The following is a 21,661-nucleotide window of genomic DNA, read 5'->3' on the forward strand; positions in this document are numbered from 1 at the left end:
GATGTTGTTTCGTGTGAATGTGCGTACAGTCGCGAGCAAAAAATATTAGCACAGATCACCGGCGATCAGAATTGGGATATCTCACCACGAGGCGCTGCGGTTCGAAGACCTACCTATCGGGCCGTTTCCATGTTTGCAGCCTAGGGGGGGGGACGGCAAGAAAAAAGCGTGCACCGCCCGAGCGTCGAAGTGCCGACCCTACGTGACAGTGCATGCGGCATTTATTTTGGCTCACTTATCATGGGCAAACATGGCTTCTTTTTATTACTGTTTTTTTTTATGTCCGCGATGGTTTGTCAAAAGGAACTCTCGGGAACAATAGATGATAGCGCTGCTTTTAGCCGGTAATTTTCCTGGTCCGTGACAGTCCGCTGAACCCCCCAATACTGTAGAATGGGAACGACCGGGCACTCTTGTTATCAGCCTCTTCGCCACCCGCAGCGCCACGCGTTGTCATTCCGGCGCTCCGGTGTTCCGTCATGTGGGCTAATCTTTTTTTACTCGCGACTGTACGTGCGTGCGCGCGCGTATGAGTGCGTGCACGCGTATATTCACATGCTTGTTTTCCCCGCATTCCAATTACGTGTCTCTGACGGTGCGGCCTTTCTCGCTTCCCCGTCATTTATATTGCTCCCAGGATGGTTTCGCGATAGCCTCTGCATGCAGTGGCAGTCATACACGTTACACTGCATTGGAACTTGCCCTGTATTTGTATTATTGCGAAAGCAATACTACGCTCGTGAACGGCCTTCTGCGTAGAGGCGGCCGGTAGCCACGTTTGACCTTTAGAATGACCTCTGACGTCATACCAGGGTGAAAAATGGGCTACCAAGTCGAGTCGTCCCGCAGCGGCGGCCGGTAGCCACGCGTGACATTTAGAATGACCTATGACGTCGTACCATGCCTAGTGACGTCATACAAGGCTGAGAGATGGGCTACCAAGTCGAGTCGTCGCGCAGCGGCGGCCGGTAGCCACGAGAGGCATTTAGAATGACCTCTGACGTCATGCCATGCCTAGTGACGTCATAGCCTCACGTCATACCAGAGTGATAGATGGGCTATCAAGTCGAGTCGTCGCCCAGCGGCGGCCGGTAGCCACGCGTGACATTTAGAATGATCTCTGACGTCGTGACATGCCTAGTGACGTCATAGCCCACGTCATACCAGGGTGAGAGATGGGCTACAAAGTCGAGTCGTCGCGCAGCGGCGGCCGGTAGCCACGCGTGACCTGTAGGCGCGGCGCACTGCGTTCCTTCTTTAGACGCGGCGCGCCGCGTTCCTTCCGTTAGAGGCGCTGCGCTCGCTTTCGCAACCTACCAGGCTTAACCAAAGCTAAGCCCCCGCAAATTTAATTTTCTGCGGTTGTCACAGACCCAGTGCTGGTTACAGACCCAATGATTGGCTTATCGGCATTTGCTGCGGCCGAGTCATCCAAACGCGTGGAGCGTTGTCGTTCCGGGATGTACCGCTATGCAGAATAGTTAGTTCTCCAATACAGCCACCCAATTGTAGTATTTTTCGGAAGCACCGTCCCCTGTAAACATGAGCGAGTCGGCATCGCCCGCAAACCTCAAACTTTATCATTTCGGATATTACGAGGTTTTAGGCGTAAGATTATGCACTAACCAGTGCATTGGTTCGAAAATTGAGTTGTTCCTTGCAATGGCTAAAGGTAACAAGTGTAATTTTCGTAGTGAACCACTTATGTAGGACCTCGTTCACCAGCTTGGGAAAAGAAGGGACGCAATGTTGCCGCTCCCATTGAAAAGCATTTTGCACTTCGTTCCGGCTTCGGGGAATCTACAGCAGGCAACGAAGGCTATTTTTTTCATTACGGGAGTCATTATTGTCGCGAGGCATAGAAGGGACGTAGAAACAGTCTGTGAACTGCTGACGTCTGTCCATACTGACTATGTTGGCCACTCGGTAGTGACTGATAGGCTGCTCAAGGTAACAGTCAAACAGTATGATAGCTGGAACACCAGAAAATATCCCTCTAGTCTTCTCATCTTTTTGTAAGAATAACTGGGGCCCAATCAGCAGGCGCCATTGACAATGAACTAGATTTTCCATCGGATGGGTGTACTATTTTCCCTGACATATTTTCGAAGGGGTGCCGGATAACTTTGCGTGTGTGTGTGTGTGTGTGTGTGTGTGTGTGTGTGTGTGCGTGTGTGCGTGCGTGTGTGCGTGTGCGCGTTTGTGCGTGTGCGTGTGTGTGTGTGTGTGCGTGTGTGTGTGTGTGTGTGTGTGTGCGTGCGCGTGCACGCGTGTGTGTGCGCGCGTGCGTGCGTGTGTGTTCACCATTATTGTTCTGTACTGCGGCCTCATTTTGGTTTTCATACAAAGGCAATTTTAACAATAAAAACACTCTGGCGCAGATACCACGCTGAGCGCCACTTGCTCGCTAGTTTCATTCTGCGCTGATATGCAAATAAGGTAGTATAATGACCGAGCCAAGCATATCTCATGGCCTTCATGCAGAAAACTTTTGATTTTAAATCCAAGGAGACCGGTCTTTGTCGTCATGAAGTGGCTGGCGGGCTGTACGGCTGTTCATTGTTCGGGCTAGGGTTACGGAGGGGTAAAGGGAGGAAGTTGGCGCGACGGTGCGGGTCAGTCTAATTTTTCAGCAGAAAATTCTAAGTTTAGTACGAGCAGACTTCCTGTATGAGGAAGCCCACTCCTGCCGTCACGGAAGCAAAGCCTGTTTCCTTGCATTTCCTGCCTAATCTCTACTGCGGTGACACAGGAGGTTGACAGCGGTCCCTCCTCTCTCGGGGCCATCTTGAAGTCAAATGGCGTTATTCCAGAAGTTACTCAGAAGAGGGAACCCGACTGCACAAAGAATGCGAGAGTGTCGTCTCGGAACGAGACCTTTTGGTTGGAAAACAAGCCTTGCGGAAAGCTGACTTACAGATTTCCCCAAATGGTCCATTATTGTGCAGGAGTTTGTCGCGTCGAGAGGACGTCGTGGAAAAGCACGTTCAGCGAACTCATCTCCTATTCAAAAATTCAGTCGTAAAAATTGGCGGACGAGGAGGTTTTGCGCATGCGCAGGACGTTACTGGAAAAGTGGTCCATTCCATTGGCTTAATTGCATTCCAGTACCACATTTGAAGGGCCTTGGGAGTCGACCTTTAGGGAGCTTGGCGGAAGCTTGCACTGCGATCAAAGAAGGCAGGTGCCGTTTGTCAACCTCCGTGTACAGTTCCAGCCTTTTGGGGGGCTTATTCGGGTATGTACTGCTCTATCTACGCTTACATTATTATTATAGTTGAGTATGCCAGCTTAGTCTTGCTCCTTTTCAAATAGAATATTCGTTAGACATACAGGTTAAATTATAGAAATGTGCTGGCGCTGTAGGTGCAGCTATGGTAGTCGCCATATCTGTGGCAGTACGATGTAAGACACTTTTATCACGCGCATCGTACTATCGCGACTAGTTGAGTCGCGACAGCCTGGTCTGAGATTCTATCTCGAATCGGCACATTACGACTTTACGATGTCAAGTTGTCATAAAAGAGCGGTGCTGCATGGTAGCAGCTCGATGATTGTTTTCATTTGTTTTGATGGATTTGGTTTCTATGCTTGAAGTCGAAAAAAAATTGGCAGACTTTTATCTGTCCCCGAGGCAGGCCTAAAGCATATAACGCTTCATAATTAAAGTTGCAGCCAGATGTCTGACTGTATATTTAGGTACGTTTTTGTGTACACGATGATGTACGCATTTTTTTTTTTTTTTTGCTTTTCCTGGCAGTCGGCGCTTAAGTTTCCTGTAACCCCCGGTGTTTTTTGCTTACTGGACGTCCGCCTCATCGCATCGCAGTTATGTGAGCAGCGATTGAAAACTGCCTGCATTTTTTAATTGATTCCAGCCTTACACGTAATGTTTGCCTCCTCAAAAAAGATCAACAGTTACTTCATACCGGCTATAAAAGGGCACATGCCTAAGAAGAGGAGAATCTCAAGGTACGATATCTTACAGTTCTTAGCGTTTCATCCCGACTTCCATTTGTGTGAGTGCATCCGTTCAACCACACTTTTTGCTTCTTCGCTTTTCCCGGTCGCTACCAGATGGCGCTACTTCTGCAGAAATTAATCCAGCCCGTCCCGACAGCATGAACACCGTCGATGTTCAACCATTCGGCAATGACTGTAGCCATCATTCCGAGCTGTCCCTACCATCCTCAAACTGCTTCGCAGGCAAGTCTTTTCAGTGTTTCCAACCAAAAGAAAAGTCACCTATCTGCTATCCTAATGATAATGCCTTTTTGATAATGCATTGATTGGGGAAAATGTTGAAGAAACTTGATTTCGCATGTTTTAAAAACCATTCGCTGAAAATAGGAGGAGTCCGCGGTGAAAAGCAAAATGTGACCATATGTGTTTGATTTCATTTGTGGAAGCTCCAACACCGGGGCCTTCACGTCGAACAGCAGGAGGAACCAGCGTTGATGAAACAAGCAATGTGCATTCGCCAATTGCCTTCATGAATTCAAGAAACAGATCGACGAGGCAGGGCGAGTCAGCTCAATACGAATGTCGGTCACTTCCAGCCGAAACCTACAGGTTCCGCAGAAACCGACGTGGTAGATCATGCCAACGTGATTGGTTTGTGCGATTTCTTTGACTTTTTTTTTTTCGAGGCAACAGCAACGTAGCCTTGTGTCACGAGTGCCGTCGACATTTCGATGAAAGAGGGGACAGTGCTGGAAGTATGCAACCAGCTTTCATTAAGTTGGTTTTAACAAGTGGAAAAAAGCTATCGAGCAGTTCCAGTGACATGAAAATAGAAACTTTCACTTGGCCTCGGTGACCGAAAGTTGTCATGTATTCCTGTTTTGCGTCTCCTTTCGCAGCAATACAACAAAGAGCGGCAGGAGGACAGGGCAGCACTTCGTGTCATAGTTAGCTCTGTGCGCTGCCTTTGCCGCACAGGTCAAGCTCTTCGAGGACGGGGTAAATGTGATGGAAATTTGCTCGATTTGCTCGACGAGAGATCGGAGGATGTCCCGGCCCTTAAGACGTGGATGACTAAGAGAAATAAATGTGTGAGCGGTGACATGCAGAATGAGCTTATAAAGATTATGGCCCATAGTGTGCAACAAGAATTGTGGAGGACGCGAAGTCTAGTCCACTTTTTCGTATCATTGCTGATGGAACAACCGATGTAAATGGTGACCAGCAGTTCACCTTTTGCGTGCGGTGGGTGCAGAGCGATAATCTCGAAGTTTGGGAAGAGTATCTCGGCCTGTATAACGCGCCTGACAGCAGATCTGAGACCCTGCACTCGGCCATCAAGGACATGATTTTGCGCGTAGGCCTAGACTTTCACTGTGTACGTGGCCACTGCTTCGATGGGGCGGCGAATATGTCCGGTCGATTTTTTGGTGTGCAAAAAAGACTTAGCAACTGTGAGCACACGCTCATTCTATCTGCATTGCAGTAATCACTGTTTACATCTGGTACTGCAAAAGGTCAGCAGGAGTTGCGACATAATTGGAGACGCTCTTAGCACTGTTAAGGACGTTTCCAACGCAGTCCTCGACTCCAAGAAGCGCAAAAGTGTTTATGCTAACACAGCACTTCCTACAGGACGCGAGTCAGCTGTGGAGAGTGGATCAAGGCCAGATAACTTACTGCCGCTTTGCCCGACGCGATGGACCGTTAGAGTCACGTCGATGCAACGATTCGTTGAGAATTACGCCAGAGTCGAAGACACGCTCAATGAGCTCTTGCAGACACCAGGTTCAGTGACCGAAAGCAGCAAGGCTATTTTCAGAGTTTACGATCGGCTTTTGCAGAAATTTGAAACCTTGTCAGGTATCGACATACCCGTAGCCTTCTTTGGGCCTTGTGAAGAACTAGCAAGGGCTCTCCAGAGCTCAAAATATTGCGCCGCAGGTGCAAAAAAGGCAGCTGAGGCTCTCTGCAAGGCGATCTCCCAGTTGCGCTCTGAAACTGTTTTTGAGAAGCTGTGGCAGCACACGAGCACGACAGCAGCACGCCTAGGCCTGAAGGAACCTCGTATATCAAGGCCGACAAAACCTCCTGCGTGGTATGAGACGACTGATAGACCTGTCCAGCTAGTTGCACTTGACGTTAAGGCGGCGCTGCTCAAGGAGTATTTCGCTACTGCCGACCGAATCATAAGGGAAACAAAACAGCGTTGTGAGCAGCCGGGCATGGAACAGCTCGTAAAACTAGAAGACATCTTAACCAGAGCCGCTGGAGGTAGTCAGTATACAGCAGATGAACTAGAGGCAGCTTTGGGAGTGCATGCAGTTGATTTTGACTTCTGCAGACTCTCGGCGCAGTTTATGTTATTACCAACTCTTCTACACGGTGCTGATTCTACCACAACTCTGGGAATTTTGGAGATCCGACAAAGGCAATCGCAAACATGCGCGAGTTGATGGATCAGGTCGTGAGGTATGTTCAGATTCTGTTTTCCATACCAGCGTTTGTCGCTTCTGGGGAACGCTCTTTTAGTGCTCTGCCCAGAATGAAAACGTATTTGCGCAACCGAACGACTCAAAAGAGGTTATCGCATCATCTGATTTTGCGTATACACAAAGAAATAACGCCGCTCCTAAGTTTAGACAACGTCATCAAGGAGTTTGTGAGCAGAACAGCGGAGCAAGCAGCAATCTTTGGTCCCGCCTAAGCACCTAGAATGAGCAGCACTGTCCGAAATGTCTCCTGCTTGTGTGCATTATTAGGAACTGTATACATGTACTGTAGCGCGATTACGTGTATTGTGGTATTTAAACTGTTCTTTTATGCTATGGTTTTGTTCACGCGCGAAGGCCTAAATATGTAAATTTGTCAAATGTCAATAAAAATGTGCGCACTGAAAAATCGTTTTTTATTTATTTTCTTGTGAATGCTTGTATAATATATATGCACCATCTAGCGATCAAAGAAACATTGCGTAAGAAAAAGAATTTTTTTCCTCGCAGTTAATTATTCTCTCGAGCCAAACTTGGATTGTAATATCTGAAAAACCTAAGTACATAAACAAAAAAAACAAGTAAAAACTTGTTCGAGCCCCCCCCCCCCCCCCCTCCCCCTCCTGAAAATACACTTCCGGCGTCCCTGTTCGTATCCCCAGCGGACGTGTTTGACGATAAGCCTCAACACCAGATCGAGGAAACGAAAACTGCGTTCCTGAGGGAGCCCTGTAGTGAAGGCAAGGTTGGGACAATTGACCTCCAAAATAATGTGCTTAATGTCCTTACTCATCGCTTTATGAATGATGATGGTTTTCAGTTGCACCCTTTTAACCGCTTTTACGTTGTTCTTATTTTATCTTCGCCTCTTTTCGGCCATGTTTTCATGCATTGGTTTCATCACTTTTAATATTCCATCCGAAATGCGCTTTACACCTCCTTGTTTTGCACGTGTTTTCCCCTTGTTAATTCATTTTCATCCGGTGATGATGACCGCTTCTACTCATCGCGACTGAACATTTTTCCGTGCTCTGGGGTAAGATACGTCACACCTAGTCCGATTACCATCGGCATAGACTTGTTTATTCAATTCCAAAAATAAGAAGCAGATTTAGAGATGCTTATCCAAAAAGTTTTCTAAGCGCTTCAGCAAACCCTTTAAAGTTATCAGGAATCACGCCAAGGTAAACCTGTGGTTCCGTTCCATCATTTACGGTGTTACTGGAAGCCTTGAGGAGCTTCACAATTTCCTTCACATCCTCCCGATGTTGCTCCATGTAGCTGGATATTTTTTCTGGACGCTCCTGCACATCGCCGTCAGACTTTTCCGTCTCCATCAGCGCTGCAGCTTGGATTTCTGCAGAGAACAACAAAACACCGGCGCCGAAAGAGCCCACATAAGTTACCTCTCTGAAAATGAGCAGAACAGAATAACAGATTGAAGTAAGCGCTATTTTGAGGAACGGTGGTGTAAAACTCCAACTCGATTTCTTTTTATTTTCTGAGATTTTAACCATACATGTGGCGCTTTAGACGACGTGATATTCTATGGTGTTTGGAGTTTAACACTTCGAAGATAGAGGTGGGCTATGTCGAAGGTCTTAGTGAAGCGCTTCGTATTGATTTCAACCTCGCGGAATTCATTAACGTGCTCCAACGTTTCGCACACTTCACACTAGCTTTTTGGCATTTTGCGCCTGGCTCAAAGCAGCCGCTTACGCTGCTTTGGTCACAGGTGCGACCAAAATATTACGAAGCACGCTTCGGCTTTTGACATTTCCTCACCCTTCCATAGAGAAGCTATGATGGCCTTAAGGGGTCATGATTTTCGCAACGCATGATGTGAGAAGTGTTTGATCACTGAATCATGCTCCTTAATATTATGGCTGAGACTGCACAAACGAAACCAGCATACGAGGTATAATCAACATAAAAAAAGTACTGCCCATATCTTCTAACGGCTAGGTCAATTTCTTTCCTTCTTAAAGCCACATGAAGGACAACTAGCTGTTGGCCTGCATCGATTGATTGCTGTACGTGTTCGAATGACAAAGAGGCTAGTAAGATCTTACAAGCTGGAGACGAAAAATGAAACACAGGTATAGCCGCTACCAGCCCTTTCGTGAGCACACTGCGATAATGTAATTATTTTTTTAGAATGTGGATCTGAAGCATGACAACACCGACGACCACTCGAACGAGCAATCATTGAGTCCGTAATAGACTAAGCGTTATGAACGTCGGGAGATTGAATCCATACGCGGGGAAAAATATTTCCTTTTCAAATAACAATGTCCCTCTAATAACTACGCATTTTGCTACCGATCAAACGCCAGTAGAGCCACAAACACTAGAATCAAATTTTAGAGAAAACAGAAATCTGATAAAATTGTCCTCTCAGCCCCTTCATTTTCTCAAGATTAGTCAGACTAAAAGGACATCGGTCACCAAAATATAACGATAAAAAATTAAAAAGCACCACGACTCTAAAACTACTCGGGCAGATCCCTGAAATTCGTCTTTTTCCGCGCTTTCAATAAAGAGATGTACACATTGTTGAAGCAAGAGATTACGCTTGCTCGAAGGCGCTCAGAACAAATCTGGAAGTTCGCACAAAGGCCAAGAATAGGCGGTTGCCAGGTTCTGGATATTGAGAAAGGCGCACTCTCGATCGCTGATATGCCGCAACTTCGAAGCAAATGAAGTTGCTCGCCTTCATACGTATCTGTTAAAAATAACGACTTGAAACCACAAAAAAGAATTCAACTCCACTAGCAACTTCATTATTTCGGTCCACTGGAACTTCACCGGTATTGTATGGTTCGTGTAGCCGCTGCGGCGGGCTCTGGATTACTTTCGGCCACCTGGGAATTTTTACCATCCGCTCGCATCGCGCACTACACGGAGGTTCTCGCGTCCATCGAAATGCAGGCGCCGCAGCCGAGAAAGTGGTAAGAAACTCCTGTTAGTTTCGGTTTGAACTACTGCAGCGCCCCTAGCGACTGGTGGAGAACTGATGCTTCCCACGCGAGCGATAAGGCTGCGGCCGTGGTCGAATTGTGTGGGTGACCCATGGAGGTGACCGCTGTACGAAGCAGCTCTTTCTTTGACTGCGGTAGTTCGAATCCTCCTCCGGTGTGTAGTTTTTTTTCCTGCTAGATACCGTTGTCATCACGACGATATGACGCTCTAATTAGCTTCCCTCCGGCCGCTATGGGAGGAATTGGCGCTGCGGTCGGTATTCGCTGGGTAGTGCTGCATACGGAAGTTTTCTACTCCTGGCCGATATTCAATCACGCTACCAGTGAGCAGCCCGTCATCGTAGCCACTGATTTACGTCGGGGGGGGGGGGGGGGGGGGGGGCACTGGGATTTGACTGCAACTCTATCAGTTTTCACTGTGGCAGTTAAAAGACCGTAAGCTGCGATTTGAACGTGTACTTTACTTTTCTATTTCGTACGTTTTTGCATGACCACACTCAGCGTTGCGTGCTGTTCCGCGAGTGTTTCTGCCACCTTCCCGCTTCCACACTCGAAGTAAGTTTCTGGTTGGTCTTAAGTACTGACTGCGTCACGTCGCGTCACCTGCATGTTCCTTGGGCTCATCCCATAGTGTTTATAGAAGTTCAAGTCGACGCTGGCGAAACACGCAAGTAATAAAGGAGTGCTGAAAACTCTGGTTACGCAACAGCTACATAGAAAACACAAAACTTTAGGCATATTAGGCCCAAAGAGCTAAAAGGCCCGCATGAAACAACGTCACATTACAAGAAGCCCAAAAGAAACTAAGATTTAGATGCATAAAGCAGCGCAAGTTTCGTTATCAGGCGATGGAATCCGCATTGTGTTCTTATCACTTATGAAAACAAAAGAACTTTCTCCGCATGTAACCAGATTCATAAAGGATGGGGGCAGGCGTTCAAAACACAGATGAAGTGATGAATGCGTGACTAAAGGCGCATTTTCACTTACGGCACAGGTCTCCGAAGATGATGAGTGCCAAGATAAGGTAGGCTTTCATGTTGACTCGCTGCGTTGGGAAAGACGGGGTGCTCAAACGCAATCTGATGAAATGGCACGGCTTCTTCCACTGCGCTGAAAATATATGCGCTATGGTCCCACTTTCTCTAAATACTGTTTTCCGATGTATACAACTGTTTGAGTTGTACTTGGTCATCACTTTTCGCAAATCCGCGTACCATTTCTGTTTGTATTTTCAATTTATGTGTTCAGTTGTTACTTTTACTCCGTTCTGGATCAACTTCGTGTTCCTTTCGTGTATTAATTTCCCTGTACCGCGTTCGTTGTGCCATTATTCTAGTTTATTATTTCGGTATGGTCCTTCTCATTGACGTGCAACCTCAATGAGAAGGACCATACCGAAATAATAAACTAGAATATTTGTACCTCATGGTCTGTGAGGTACAAATAAATAAATAAACGAAAATTCTGTGCAAACGGAACTCGTTGATTGGCTGGCTTCTATTCATGAGAATAGGTAAGAACTGAAACAGGCTATGCCCAAGCTTTTCTAGTGCTGTTGATAATTCCTATTCTGTCCATTTTTATAAAGCTGTTTATTTCAATTCAGGTTTTATATGCAATAACAAATACTAATTTTAACTGAGGGAAATAGGAAAGATATATAAACAAACAATAAAATGAAATGAATATACAGTATAAATGAAACATGCAATAAATAAATAACAAAAATTCAGGCATTGACCCCCCCCCCCACACACACACACACTCACACGCACACACTGCAATAATGACCAAAATTAATCCCAGGCCGCTGAAAATACACTTTGAGAAGGCTACTAAAGTCCGCCATTGAATCAAACGAAACGAGTGCATCTGCGTTGCGCCTTCTATTAGTGAAAACACAAGGCAGGTTAACTGTCACAAAGGCTCAAGCCGAAGACAAACAGGAGCAATTTGTCGCAGCATTTTGTGGCTGCATTACCGCCCTTTTGTATTTCCACGACAGGGAAGTCAATTAAAGTTTATATGTTTCAGTAACGTTGTTTTTATCAACACCTTTCGTGAAGTGATACAAAGGTATCCTTTCAGCCTTATGAATACTTTCTACGGAGCAGTCACAAAAGCCCTTGTTTCGGGTTCAGCGATGCTATGGTTCTCGCTAACTATGTATATGGTAATTTAGAAGTTCCTGGCTTTTAATTTGATCGCGTTATTCATCACGAAGGCGTTATAAAGCGATGCATAAATAACCAAAGCTTTACGGATATCCTACTGAGCTCCGAAATCTGCAACGCAATCGGGTTCAATTTTTAGTTCGTTTTGAAATAAAGTTTCACTTGCTTTAGCCCGGTGGCCCGGAACCGTTCTTTGCTGATGAACAGCTATTACAGCAAGAACGAAGCCAAACATAGCTTCACTGAGGACAAAATAATTGGCTTAGTACACATAGCATTCCTTACCTCTTGGTTCACTCTGCACGTGATAACTCGGTGTTGTGAGTGATATACCGACACTGGGAGCTCTTTTTATACAGAAAAACCGACGTGATTTTCTTTTTGAGGGAGTAAAGCAGAGACAGATAAAAGCAGATATTTCTGAGCATTCTTTCCGTTTTGACTTGGACGCTGTGTTCTCATAGCGTGCACTCGAACACCCTTTGAAATAACTGTATGACTTCCTCGACTACTGCAGGGGGACAAATAAACACTCCACTCGACGTGTTATGTCGTGCGTCTTGTCGTGAGCGCATTGTACCTTGGAAGTGACACTCACGCGAACAGCGCAGGTAGAATCTATATTTAGAGTGATATGTCTGATAGAGAATGACCGGAAAATTTCTATTTGAACCGTCGAAAGCTATCATAAGTCATCTCTGCGAATGTCTAGATAAAATAAGAATCGCTTCAACGCCTCTTGTTTGTTCCACGCGATTGCAACTGAGGGGAATCCCGCTTGTTATTAGCTGAGTGCACAGCGAAACGATAACGTTGTACTTGTCCGTGAGCATTGTTCTAACGCGATCACGGTAGGCTGCATGCACAAAGCTTGAGTTCAAAATGCGCATCACGCGATCGCATATGACTGTAGCTAGGTAGCTGTTGCCATGCCGGTCGAAAAAATTGGCAGTGGTTTAGCTCTGGTTAAACCTGGAGGATTGCGAAAGCAACGAGGAGAGAGAGAGATAGGCGATGGAGAGCGCGCGAGAGCGGCGGCGGCCCCGGCACGCTAGCTATGCACCGCTACTGCGCATGCGCAACTGGCGAGCGCGGCGGCACCGCAGCGCGCCAGTGCGCCGTGTGACGTCACTGATCCTCGCGCATGCGCAGTATGGCCTTTCGTCAGCTCCGCGAAATGGCTCGGTGATTCGCGTAGTGTTGCTTTCGCAACAAAAACGCGCTTCAAATATTGCCCCGAAACTTTATATTGGTTCCGTATTCTTTGCAACCGCCACCCAAACATAAAGCGTTTCTACGTGCAGCGTCTCTCCTGTGCTCGAACGGCACATTCGTGCGATTGGGCGTATCCGTCGCTTGTAGTGCATGGTCACTATCTCCGTCCTATTACGGTGTCCTTGCTACAGGCAACAACAAACCGCCAACCTGCCACAACCATGCTCCCCACGAATGAGCGTGAGTGCTCTCAGGTGCAAGCAAATTGCGGTTGTCGGAAATGACCACTTTTTAACGCTATATCCTTAAAGGTCCCGTTGTCGAGAAAATCCGGCGCTGGCGTTGTGGGCGAAATATCACTAACGTGACTCTGGCAGGTTGGTTCCCAGAGAACAACCAACGAGGCAGGTGGGACACCGTCACGTGATCTTGCGGAGTCGTCACAACCTGCGGCACTGGATTGTGAGCAAACTTCCTATAGTGGCCCAATTCTTCGTTTGGGAAGACCAATCTGGGACGCACAAGGCCCAGCGCTGTAAGCACTTGCCATCACAGGGCAGTTTGGTTTATTGGTGCATCGGTGTTTAACGTGCCAAAGCGACTCAGGCTATGGGGGACGCCGTAGTAAAGGGCTCCGGAAATTTCGACAACCTGGGGTTCTTTAGAGTGCACTGACACCGCACAGCACACGGGCCTCTAGAATTTCAGCTCCATCGAAATTCGAACGCCGCGGCCGGGGTCGAACCCGCGTCTTTCGGGACAGCAGCCGAGCACCATAACCACTGAGCCACCGCGGCGGCACGCTTCTCTAGTGGAAACCTTAGTAGAGAAGCCTTTATAGTGCAGGTGCAGGCAGCTTCATGGTAGCCCGTGTTGACCATACTTGCAAGAGGGAATCGTCATTCCATCGTTATATCCATTATTTCGTTATAACGGGGTTCGACTGTATCTGCGGGTTAATGCCGCACGGGTTAACCCTTAGGCCAGGCAGCTTCGTTGTAGCCCGCGTTGGCCATGCTTAATCAAGGAATCGTCATTCCTTCGTTATAGCCATTATTTCGTTATAACGGAGTTCGATTGTATTTGCGGGTCAGTGCAGCACAGGTTAACCCGGCCGGCACATAAAGAGTAGAACAAGGGACGGCTATATACGGTCAAACTTCGCTACAACGAAACTATCAGAAGAAATAATGGATATAACGAACGAATGACGACTCCCCCTTGCAAACAGGGTCACAACACGGGCTATAACGAAGTAATCGCCGGGTCCCTTTGATTTCGTTATAACGAGGCGCAACTGCATATTCACTGAGCCACCGCGGCGGCTCCATCGCAGGGCAGTGGTGCATCACTTAACCGCTGCACCACTGCGCCAGGAGAGGTATGAGGACTCCCAGGGATCTTAACAATTCTTCAAGTAAGGCAACTGACCCATCATGCGATCGCGTCGTACCCTTAAGTTGTAGCTTAAGTATCCTCTCCGATTTATTCAGCGGGTCATTTTGAAAAACTTAATTTTTTATGCACCATTTCTCACATGCTCACTAGAGTTATGGTTTTGAACTTTTCTTTTACCCGGTCGCTCATGACAAGCTTTTGAGGAATGGCATTTTATGCGGCTATATATATTCTTTCAGTTTGCCTTTAAGGAGGCAATGCGTTGTTCACATGATGCGGTTTAACGAGGGCACATACATGTATTTCTAAGAAATCAGGCGCGACTACTCAAGCTGAGCTCAATTACCGGCTGTCACCACAGATCCGATCCGAAACCCTCTCCGATAGCTGACGTCATATTGTGTGCGATTCCTATACTTGATAAATAGGTCATTATGAATAACGTCCGCATCAGGTGAGCTAGAAATTAGAGATGCAACCTTTCTCTTATTTTCATACAGCGAAGAAGCTCTACCGAAGGGAATTCACACGGAGCAAGTATCTAAGAGTACAATTCAAACCCGGTTGAGAAAACGTGTGCCCCTTACAAGCGGTGTATCCGCAGGGCTACACATGTGTCATCTTCTTGGTTAAATTTCTTTTAGTAGCCTCATGTTCCAAGACACCCTAATCTAGCTTTAAAGAGTAAGGCACTTACTTTTGAGTTATCACAAAACAATTCCTATCTTCCTGATCTGCCTTTTGCAGTCTCTAAGTATTGCTGAAGTGTGCTTTATTCCACTGAATTAATCCAGTTGTAACTACCATCCGTGTTTATTACCTCTTGTTCAAAGCTCTTCATTTCTGCGTCGTTGTTTCCTGCATGCTTACTGGTGAGTTTCCTAGTCCGATTCAGCCACTGAATGTCAGCGATCTTTCTGTATAGGTATTTAAATACCTTAGCACTTCTTATCGTCCAATTTCCTCAGGCGTACTTCCTATTTTACTCTGGGCTTCCCGTGTTTCGAACGGTGTCCGGCCCATATACCCCTGTACTGCCTCGTTTGTGGTTTAACCGTGGACACGTAAAATGGGGCTACTTTGTGACAGATTTCGTACATTTTCATTCTCTAGCTGAACAATTATCAACATAAAGTCGAATGAATAGTGACATAACGTTGCTAAAACCTTCCCTCACACGACGGTATGTTCTACAAATCCGCATCTTTAATACAAGCGGCTATATCCAGGTTAAAAGCTGTCACAAAGTTGCCCCGTCGTGTGGGGCAACTCTGTGACAACGTTGTTTTTGCCTGAATATGATTGGGAAAAAAGGACTGGCACAAAGTTACCCCATCAAAAGTTTATTTACATTATCTACAATTGGTTTCTGCTCTGGCAACATAACAATTGTATTACAAATTATTCATACATGTACCTCCTCAATCAAGATCTTTTACTTCAAAGATGCCTCGCTTGCCTACCGGCTTAGGGGATTCAGTTGTGTACAAAACTTCTTCTTTTGAGTACAAAATAGCGTCTTCGTGGTCCGGCCATCTCCAATTCTTTTTGGACCTCTCCATAGTGCTGACGATGTACCCCTTAGGTTTGACTTCCGTCACTCTTCCCGGGAAAAGTTGCCCTTCGAAGTTCACTACGACAAAGTCATCCGCCTTGAAAGTGATTTCTCCGGAACCCGTACCGCGGACCCTCGGGGCGTTCTTAGTATTTGGAATCATGGAAGTGCTAGGACTGTCTGTTACCGATAGGTTGCTTCCGGAGGGTACCTCGCGATCACTTGTATCTTCTTCCGACCACCTTTTGTTGTCGCCATGCTGACCATCTGAAGACGATTCGCTGTCACTGCTTTCTTCTGCGCTGCCGTCCTCAAGAGAAGACCTCTTCCTAGGTCGTCTAGCTCTGATACCGGAGGAAGAGCTGCCCTTCTTTCCGGTTGTCGGTTTTCCCGTCCTGATGGATTCTTCTACTTCGGCAACCGATATGCTTTTCCCCGCTGGGACGTTGAGCATCTTCCTCCTTTTGGTGGCCCGCTTTCCAGTCACCTCTTTTCTTTTTTTATTTAATTCCTCCAAGAACACATCCCCTACGACGTCTGTCATGGATTTCAAGCTTTCCTCGAGGACTGATTTCGGAAGCCGTTGAAGAACCTCGGTCTTGTCCAGCGGGAAAATCCCGGTCTTCCGGAACCCTGACTTCAGGTTTGTTTTAATATTTTCCTCCAATTTGATCGCCATTTTTTTTAGTAGACCGGGCAATTCGTCCTTTGGCACGGATGTGCAGCGGCTTCCAGATGTTGACTGTTTCCATTCCGCCAAAAGTGAACGCCAAATTATCTTCAGGCTACGAAAAACGGCGACATCGAGAGGCTGGAGTAGATGAGTCGCATTCGGTGGGAGCGCGATGAACTTCACATTGTTTTCTTCGCACAGACGAAGCACTTCGAGGCTAATGTGGGAACTCAAATTGTCACCGATCAGAGCTTTTGGTCCATCTTGCTTTTTCAATATGGGGAGCATGAGTGACATGAACCAATCTTCAAAAACCTGGTGATCGAACCAACCAGATTTCGTTCGATTGTACCGGGCCCCCTTTGGTCCATTTTCTGTCCATGTTGACCAAAGCTTTTCTGCTTTGTAATTGACGTAAAGTGGAGCCAACTCTCCCGCAGCACTTCCACAAACCATAATCGAAGTACAGGCTTTTGATGCGTTTTGAATTTTTTCCGGATATTTAGCTCCTCTTCTAGTTATGACTTTTTGGCTCCCTGGATCATCCTGTACATTTGTTTCGTCGTAGTTCCAAACGTTCTCGCCCGGAATACCAGCTAGCTCTTTCTCCAGATGGCCAAAAAACGTGTCAATCACTTCTGCATCCGTTGAGGCCCTTGCATATGTGATGTTTTTTGACACGCGTTCAGAGAGGATATCTTTGTGCCGTTTCATAAAAGAGTTTGCCCACTCCTTACCGGGAAAGTTGCCATCTTTAAAAGCGGACACTTTTCTTCCCGTTCGGTCGAGATACGCTTTCACTACACAACGCATGTCAAACTTTGTCATTGGGAAGCCAAAGGAAGACATTGCGATTGCATGAGCAATCAACCTCTGCTCCTCCTCTTCCGTAAAAACAGGTTGGCAACCAACTTTTTGAGCCGGTCGATCGAGTAAACCCCGAGCCTGTTTGGTCTTCAACCACAAGGTGTTCCGATGAATATTGAACCTAACAGGAAAAACAAACAACACATAAGACATACGTAACGGTAATGCGTAGGTAAGGACCTAAAAACAAGAAAAAAAAGATGTTTTAATAGTACTCACGAACCTTTCAGATGCTGCCCTCAATGACAATTTCTTTGAAAGGACCAACTGAACGGCATTATTCAACGTTTCTTCGGTATAATTTTGGTACGGCCGTGCACCAAGCTTCCGTTTATAATTCCTCATCTCTCTTAAACGCTGAAAAATAAAACAACAACAACATATAATTTAAATTAAAAACAGAGCGGGGTAACTTTGTGACAGTTGGCGTGTCACAAAGTTACCCCGCGAAGTATCAACATCTCAGTTTCCTTTCTGTAAACTTAAACAAACATGACTTGATTAAACTATATTACAGATTATTGTAGCCTACATATTAGCAATCAGAATTACATACCTGTTTTCGCTATTTTTCTCGTGCAGACGGGTCGAGCACACAAAGTTTACGGTGCTTCAGCAATGTGCCCTGAAACACGATTCAACCTGCCAGCGTTTAGAGTGGCTTCGGAGAAAGGAACTTCGGCCGGCTGCCGCTAGATGGCACCACATGTCAGGCAAACCTGTTGAGTGGCTCGTAGCTTATTGGCGGCGCCTGTTCGTGGCGCGAGATTTAAAATACAAAAAACCAAGCGCGTGGCACAAAGTAACCCCTGCAGTCACAAAGTAACCCCATCTTTCAAATGGTCTCTTCTTTTCCAGACACCTCTCAGTACATCATGATCGTTGTAACCCCTAAATGCCCAATGCCTCATATCACGACATCTCTTCGCCCTTTGGCCCTAACAGTGTGTCCGATTGTTTCAGTCATTAAAATGTTCATTAGTCAATTTTAGTTAATGAGGTTCCTCACGGTGCCAATTGTCATCTGAATTTTGTGTCCCTCTCGTCGCATTACTTAAGTGCAGAGGTGGATTTTACGTACTTCTCCGCGCCTAATTTTTTTAAACCTGGAAAGCATAATTTTGATCACCCTGTAATTCCCGTCTTACATTATTATTTAATAGACTGATACCTGTCTTATCCTGACCCGGCTGTTCTCAAAAAAAAGATTTTACATGAAGGCATGATGCACGAGGCACCCCAACCAAGAAATAAATAAAGAATACTTTTGAAATTTTAAATACACGGTAGTATATTAATCCAACAAAAATATTTAGTTCATCTGGATCTTCGGCTCTCGTCGTAAATTCCTACACTTTTTTTCCGCGGAAGGTGCATTCAAATGGGTTATGTTGAAAGATCTGTTGAAAAAGATGTTGAAAAAACAGACTACGTCCTATTTAGTTACCATAGAAGCCTCACACAAAAAAAGAAACAGCATCAAATGAATTGACCTGGACATGCGTCCTCATTCAAACAATTTTTCGCTCCCGAACACGCACAAACCCGTATGAACTGGTTCAAACCTGTTCGAGCAGGTTCGAACCAGAACGAAATGTCGAGCTATACCCGGAACCGAAACCGAAAAAAAAAATTGCGCTATGACACCCTGCTGCTATCCTTCTGCAACATTATTGTAACACTGCCCAGAATGTTCGCAGAAAAAGATACATAGAATGAAAGACTTGTTGCTTCAATAGAACAGGCGTTTATTTAATGTAATCGTACTTCTGGGCACCTTATTCTAAAAATGGCAGTGGCTTGGCTCAGCTAGGCCAGGATATAATTAGCGAAAGCAGTTTCGTCTTAATGACATTTCGGTAGCGACGTCGCATTTCGGCTGGCGAAGCGAGCGGAGACGAGGACAACGACGAGGCGCGCGGTGTGACGTCATACCAAAAGGTGGCGGCGGCTCCGCGGCGAGGCGCGCGGTGTGACGTCACGCGAGATGGCGCGGCGAGCGCGGCGTCCGCCAGCTGCGGCGGTTGCTAGGCAACGGCTCAAGGTCGGTCTCTGTGGCTCCTCGGAGCACCGCCACAGCGAAATCGAAAGTTCGTGGCCACTGTAGCTTTCGCTACAAAAACGTTGCTGAGATGCTACGCTTGGCGGCCATCACGGTACGGGTTAGAATCACAGGAAATTGAAAGATGGTTGCTGTCAGATTAGCACACCCTGTACTCTGTCCACGACGAAGCGGCTGGCATTCAAAAGGCGCCACCGCAAATACTTCTGCCATTGTTAGCGAGAATGTGAGGAGGGTCAAATAACACCGCTGCTTTCCGGGGTCAGTGTATTATCCATGCGCTTGAAAGATCTGACCTGTTTCATGTGCATAACATTTCCCCAATATTCATTTCAGTCCTCGCCAGCTGTCGTGCAGCCACTCCGCCAGTGAAGTCGCTCGATGCCTTTTATTTAAAGTACAGAGGGTGAACATGTGTTCACTGTCAAGGAAGACAACAACAAAAGGCAGCGCGGCTCTGTATGACTGATCTGCCATTCGGCCCAGCTGCAGCGTCTGATATTTGTGGGACAAACGAATTGTTGTTCATGCTTCCTGAGAATTATCATATGAGTACAGTCGGTGTTTGTTGTTCAAAAAATAAGCATCCTCCAAATTCATTTTCAGTGCTAGCACTTATGCGTAGTCAAACACGTTAGAACAGATGGTCGGGCGAGTTTGTACGCCATTTCAAAAAAGAATAGCGCGACTTTTGGCACGGATGAAAGAAAGATCCACGAGGACAGGCGCTGACGTTGTAAAAAAAAATTTAAGGCGAAAACCTTCGTTGGTTCATGACTCGCCAGCGTGTGCGTCCGCAGTTGTCTCACCTTATAGCTGTCAATCAAACTGATTACGTCTTCAACATGGCGTAGTATGTCGTAACGCGAAATTTCCATACCTTAGCTGTGAATGAATTACAAACTGATGGCGTCATTAACATGGTGTAGCACGTCGTAACACGAAGTTAATTAAAATTAATTAGTTAGAATTAATGGAAATAATTAATGAAAAATAACTATTACAGCTGATGACGTCATCGGCATTGCCTAGTATGTAGCAACGTGAAATTAGTTCATTAAAATTAATTAATTAATTTTTAAATTTACAAAAATAATTGACAAGAACTTATGACGTCATCAAATGCTGTAATTTGTCGCAACCGGAAATGTACTGCGCGTGCGTGTGACGTCACCTATGACTTCATCACCACAGTCTATATATATATATGGAGCGCCGACCACCGCTCCGACTCCACCCCATGGCAGCTGCCGGGGCATGCGCGTGACCTCACCTATGACGTCATCACCAAAGTAACAGGGGCAGCAACAGAAGCGGAAATGGCTTTCGCCTCATCGCACTTTAGTAAGAGCAAAGCGCCACGTTGATTTTGCCAGTGTTCTGAGGTACCAGAGCGTCGTCATTGCCTTTTTATCGACATATCCCATGACCTCATTCTATCTCAAGTGGCTTGCAATTATTGCCCCGAGATATTTATAAACTGATACTATGTATAAAGCATGGTTGTGAAGGTAATATGTGAAGTGTACACTCCGAACATTCTACGTCAATTAGGTGGCCCATAATCTGTGTACCAATGGTACCACCCACTGGTCCCAATTGGATGACCTTATGTTTCGTGCTAACGCCACCTTGAGTAACGCGAGTATTAGAGCTAACGCTACAAAAGAATATGCAAAACACACAGCTAGATGCGGCGCACGGCACTCTCACAGCAGGTAATGCTCTAAGTGCCTCGCGGCTGGCGGTAGCCTGTTCGATCGTTCAATCATGTGCGTTCTGTCTTCAAACAGCTCCTTTGTTAAAGCTTTATCATTAAACACTTGCCTACCCTCCGGCTTCCTTCAAACTTGTTTCACGCTAGTTCAAGACATCCGCTCATGTTTATTAACAAAGCAAGGTACTTCCAAGCAGCGATTACAATAATTAATGTAGTCGTGCTATGAGCTGCTCATGCTGTCCTATGATCATGTTGGTGTTGTAAGCTGCTCTTGGCTAACTCACATATCAGGCCTGGTGCGAAATTAGAGTACAAAATTAAGAGGAAACTTGGTATATGCTCACCGTAGCCCACTATCATCCCTCCTTCCCCACTCCTGCTTCCTCCTTATACCCAGAACCCTCCGCCTCTTCCCTCCACATCCTTTCCCTCTGCCCGGCGGACCCTCCCCCGCGGGACCTAGAGAACCTGGGAGGACTGGGAGACCCTGCTGCGCTCGGAGGACCCGGCCGTGCAGACCGTCGCCACCGGCCGGGCTGCCAGTGTTATGGACCTCAG

General features: G+C 46.4%; 1 long non-coding RNA gene across 1 annotated transcript; it reads right to left on the bottom strand.

Annotated features, from left to right (window-relative positions):
• Positions 1-7,516: 7,516 nt before the first annotated feature.
• Positions 7,517-10,555, bottom strand: LOC149366513 (uncharacterized). The gene is made up of 2 exons (XR_016285720.1): positions 10,427-10,555; positions 7,517-7,812 (listed from the first exon to the last, which is right to left on the bottom strand). It is a non-coding gene; the product is annotated as an uncharacterized LOC149366513 (long non-coding RNA).
• Between the last annotated feature and the right edge of the window lie 11,106 nt (positions 10,556-21,661).

This window comes from Amblyomma mixtum, chromosome 1 (genome assembly GCF_055824585.1).
Source record: "Amblyomma mixtum isolate Tamu chromosome 1, ASM5582458v1, whole genome shotgun sequence".
Taxonomy (NCBI): domain Eukaryota; kingdom Metazoa; phylum Arthropoda; class Arachnida; order Ixodida; family Ixodidae; genus Amblyomma; species Amblyomma mixtum.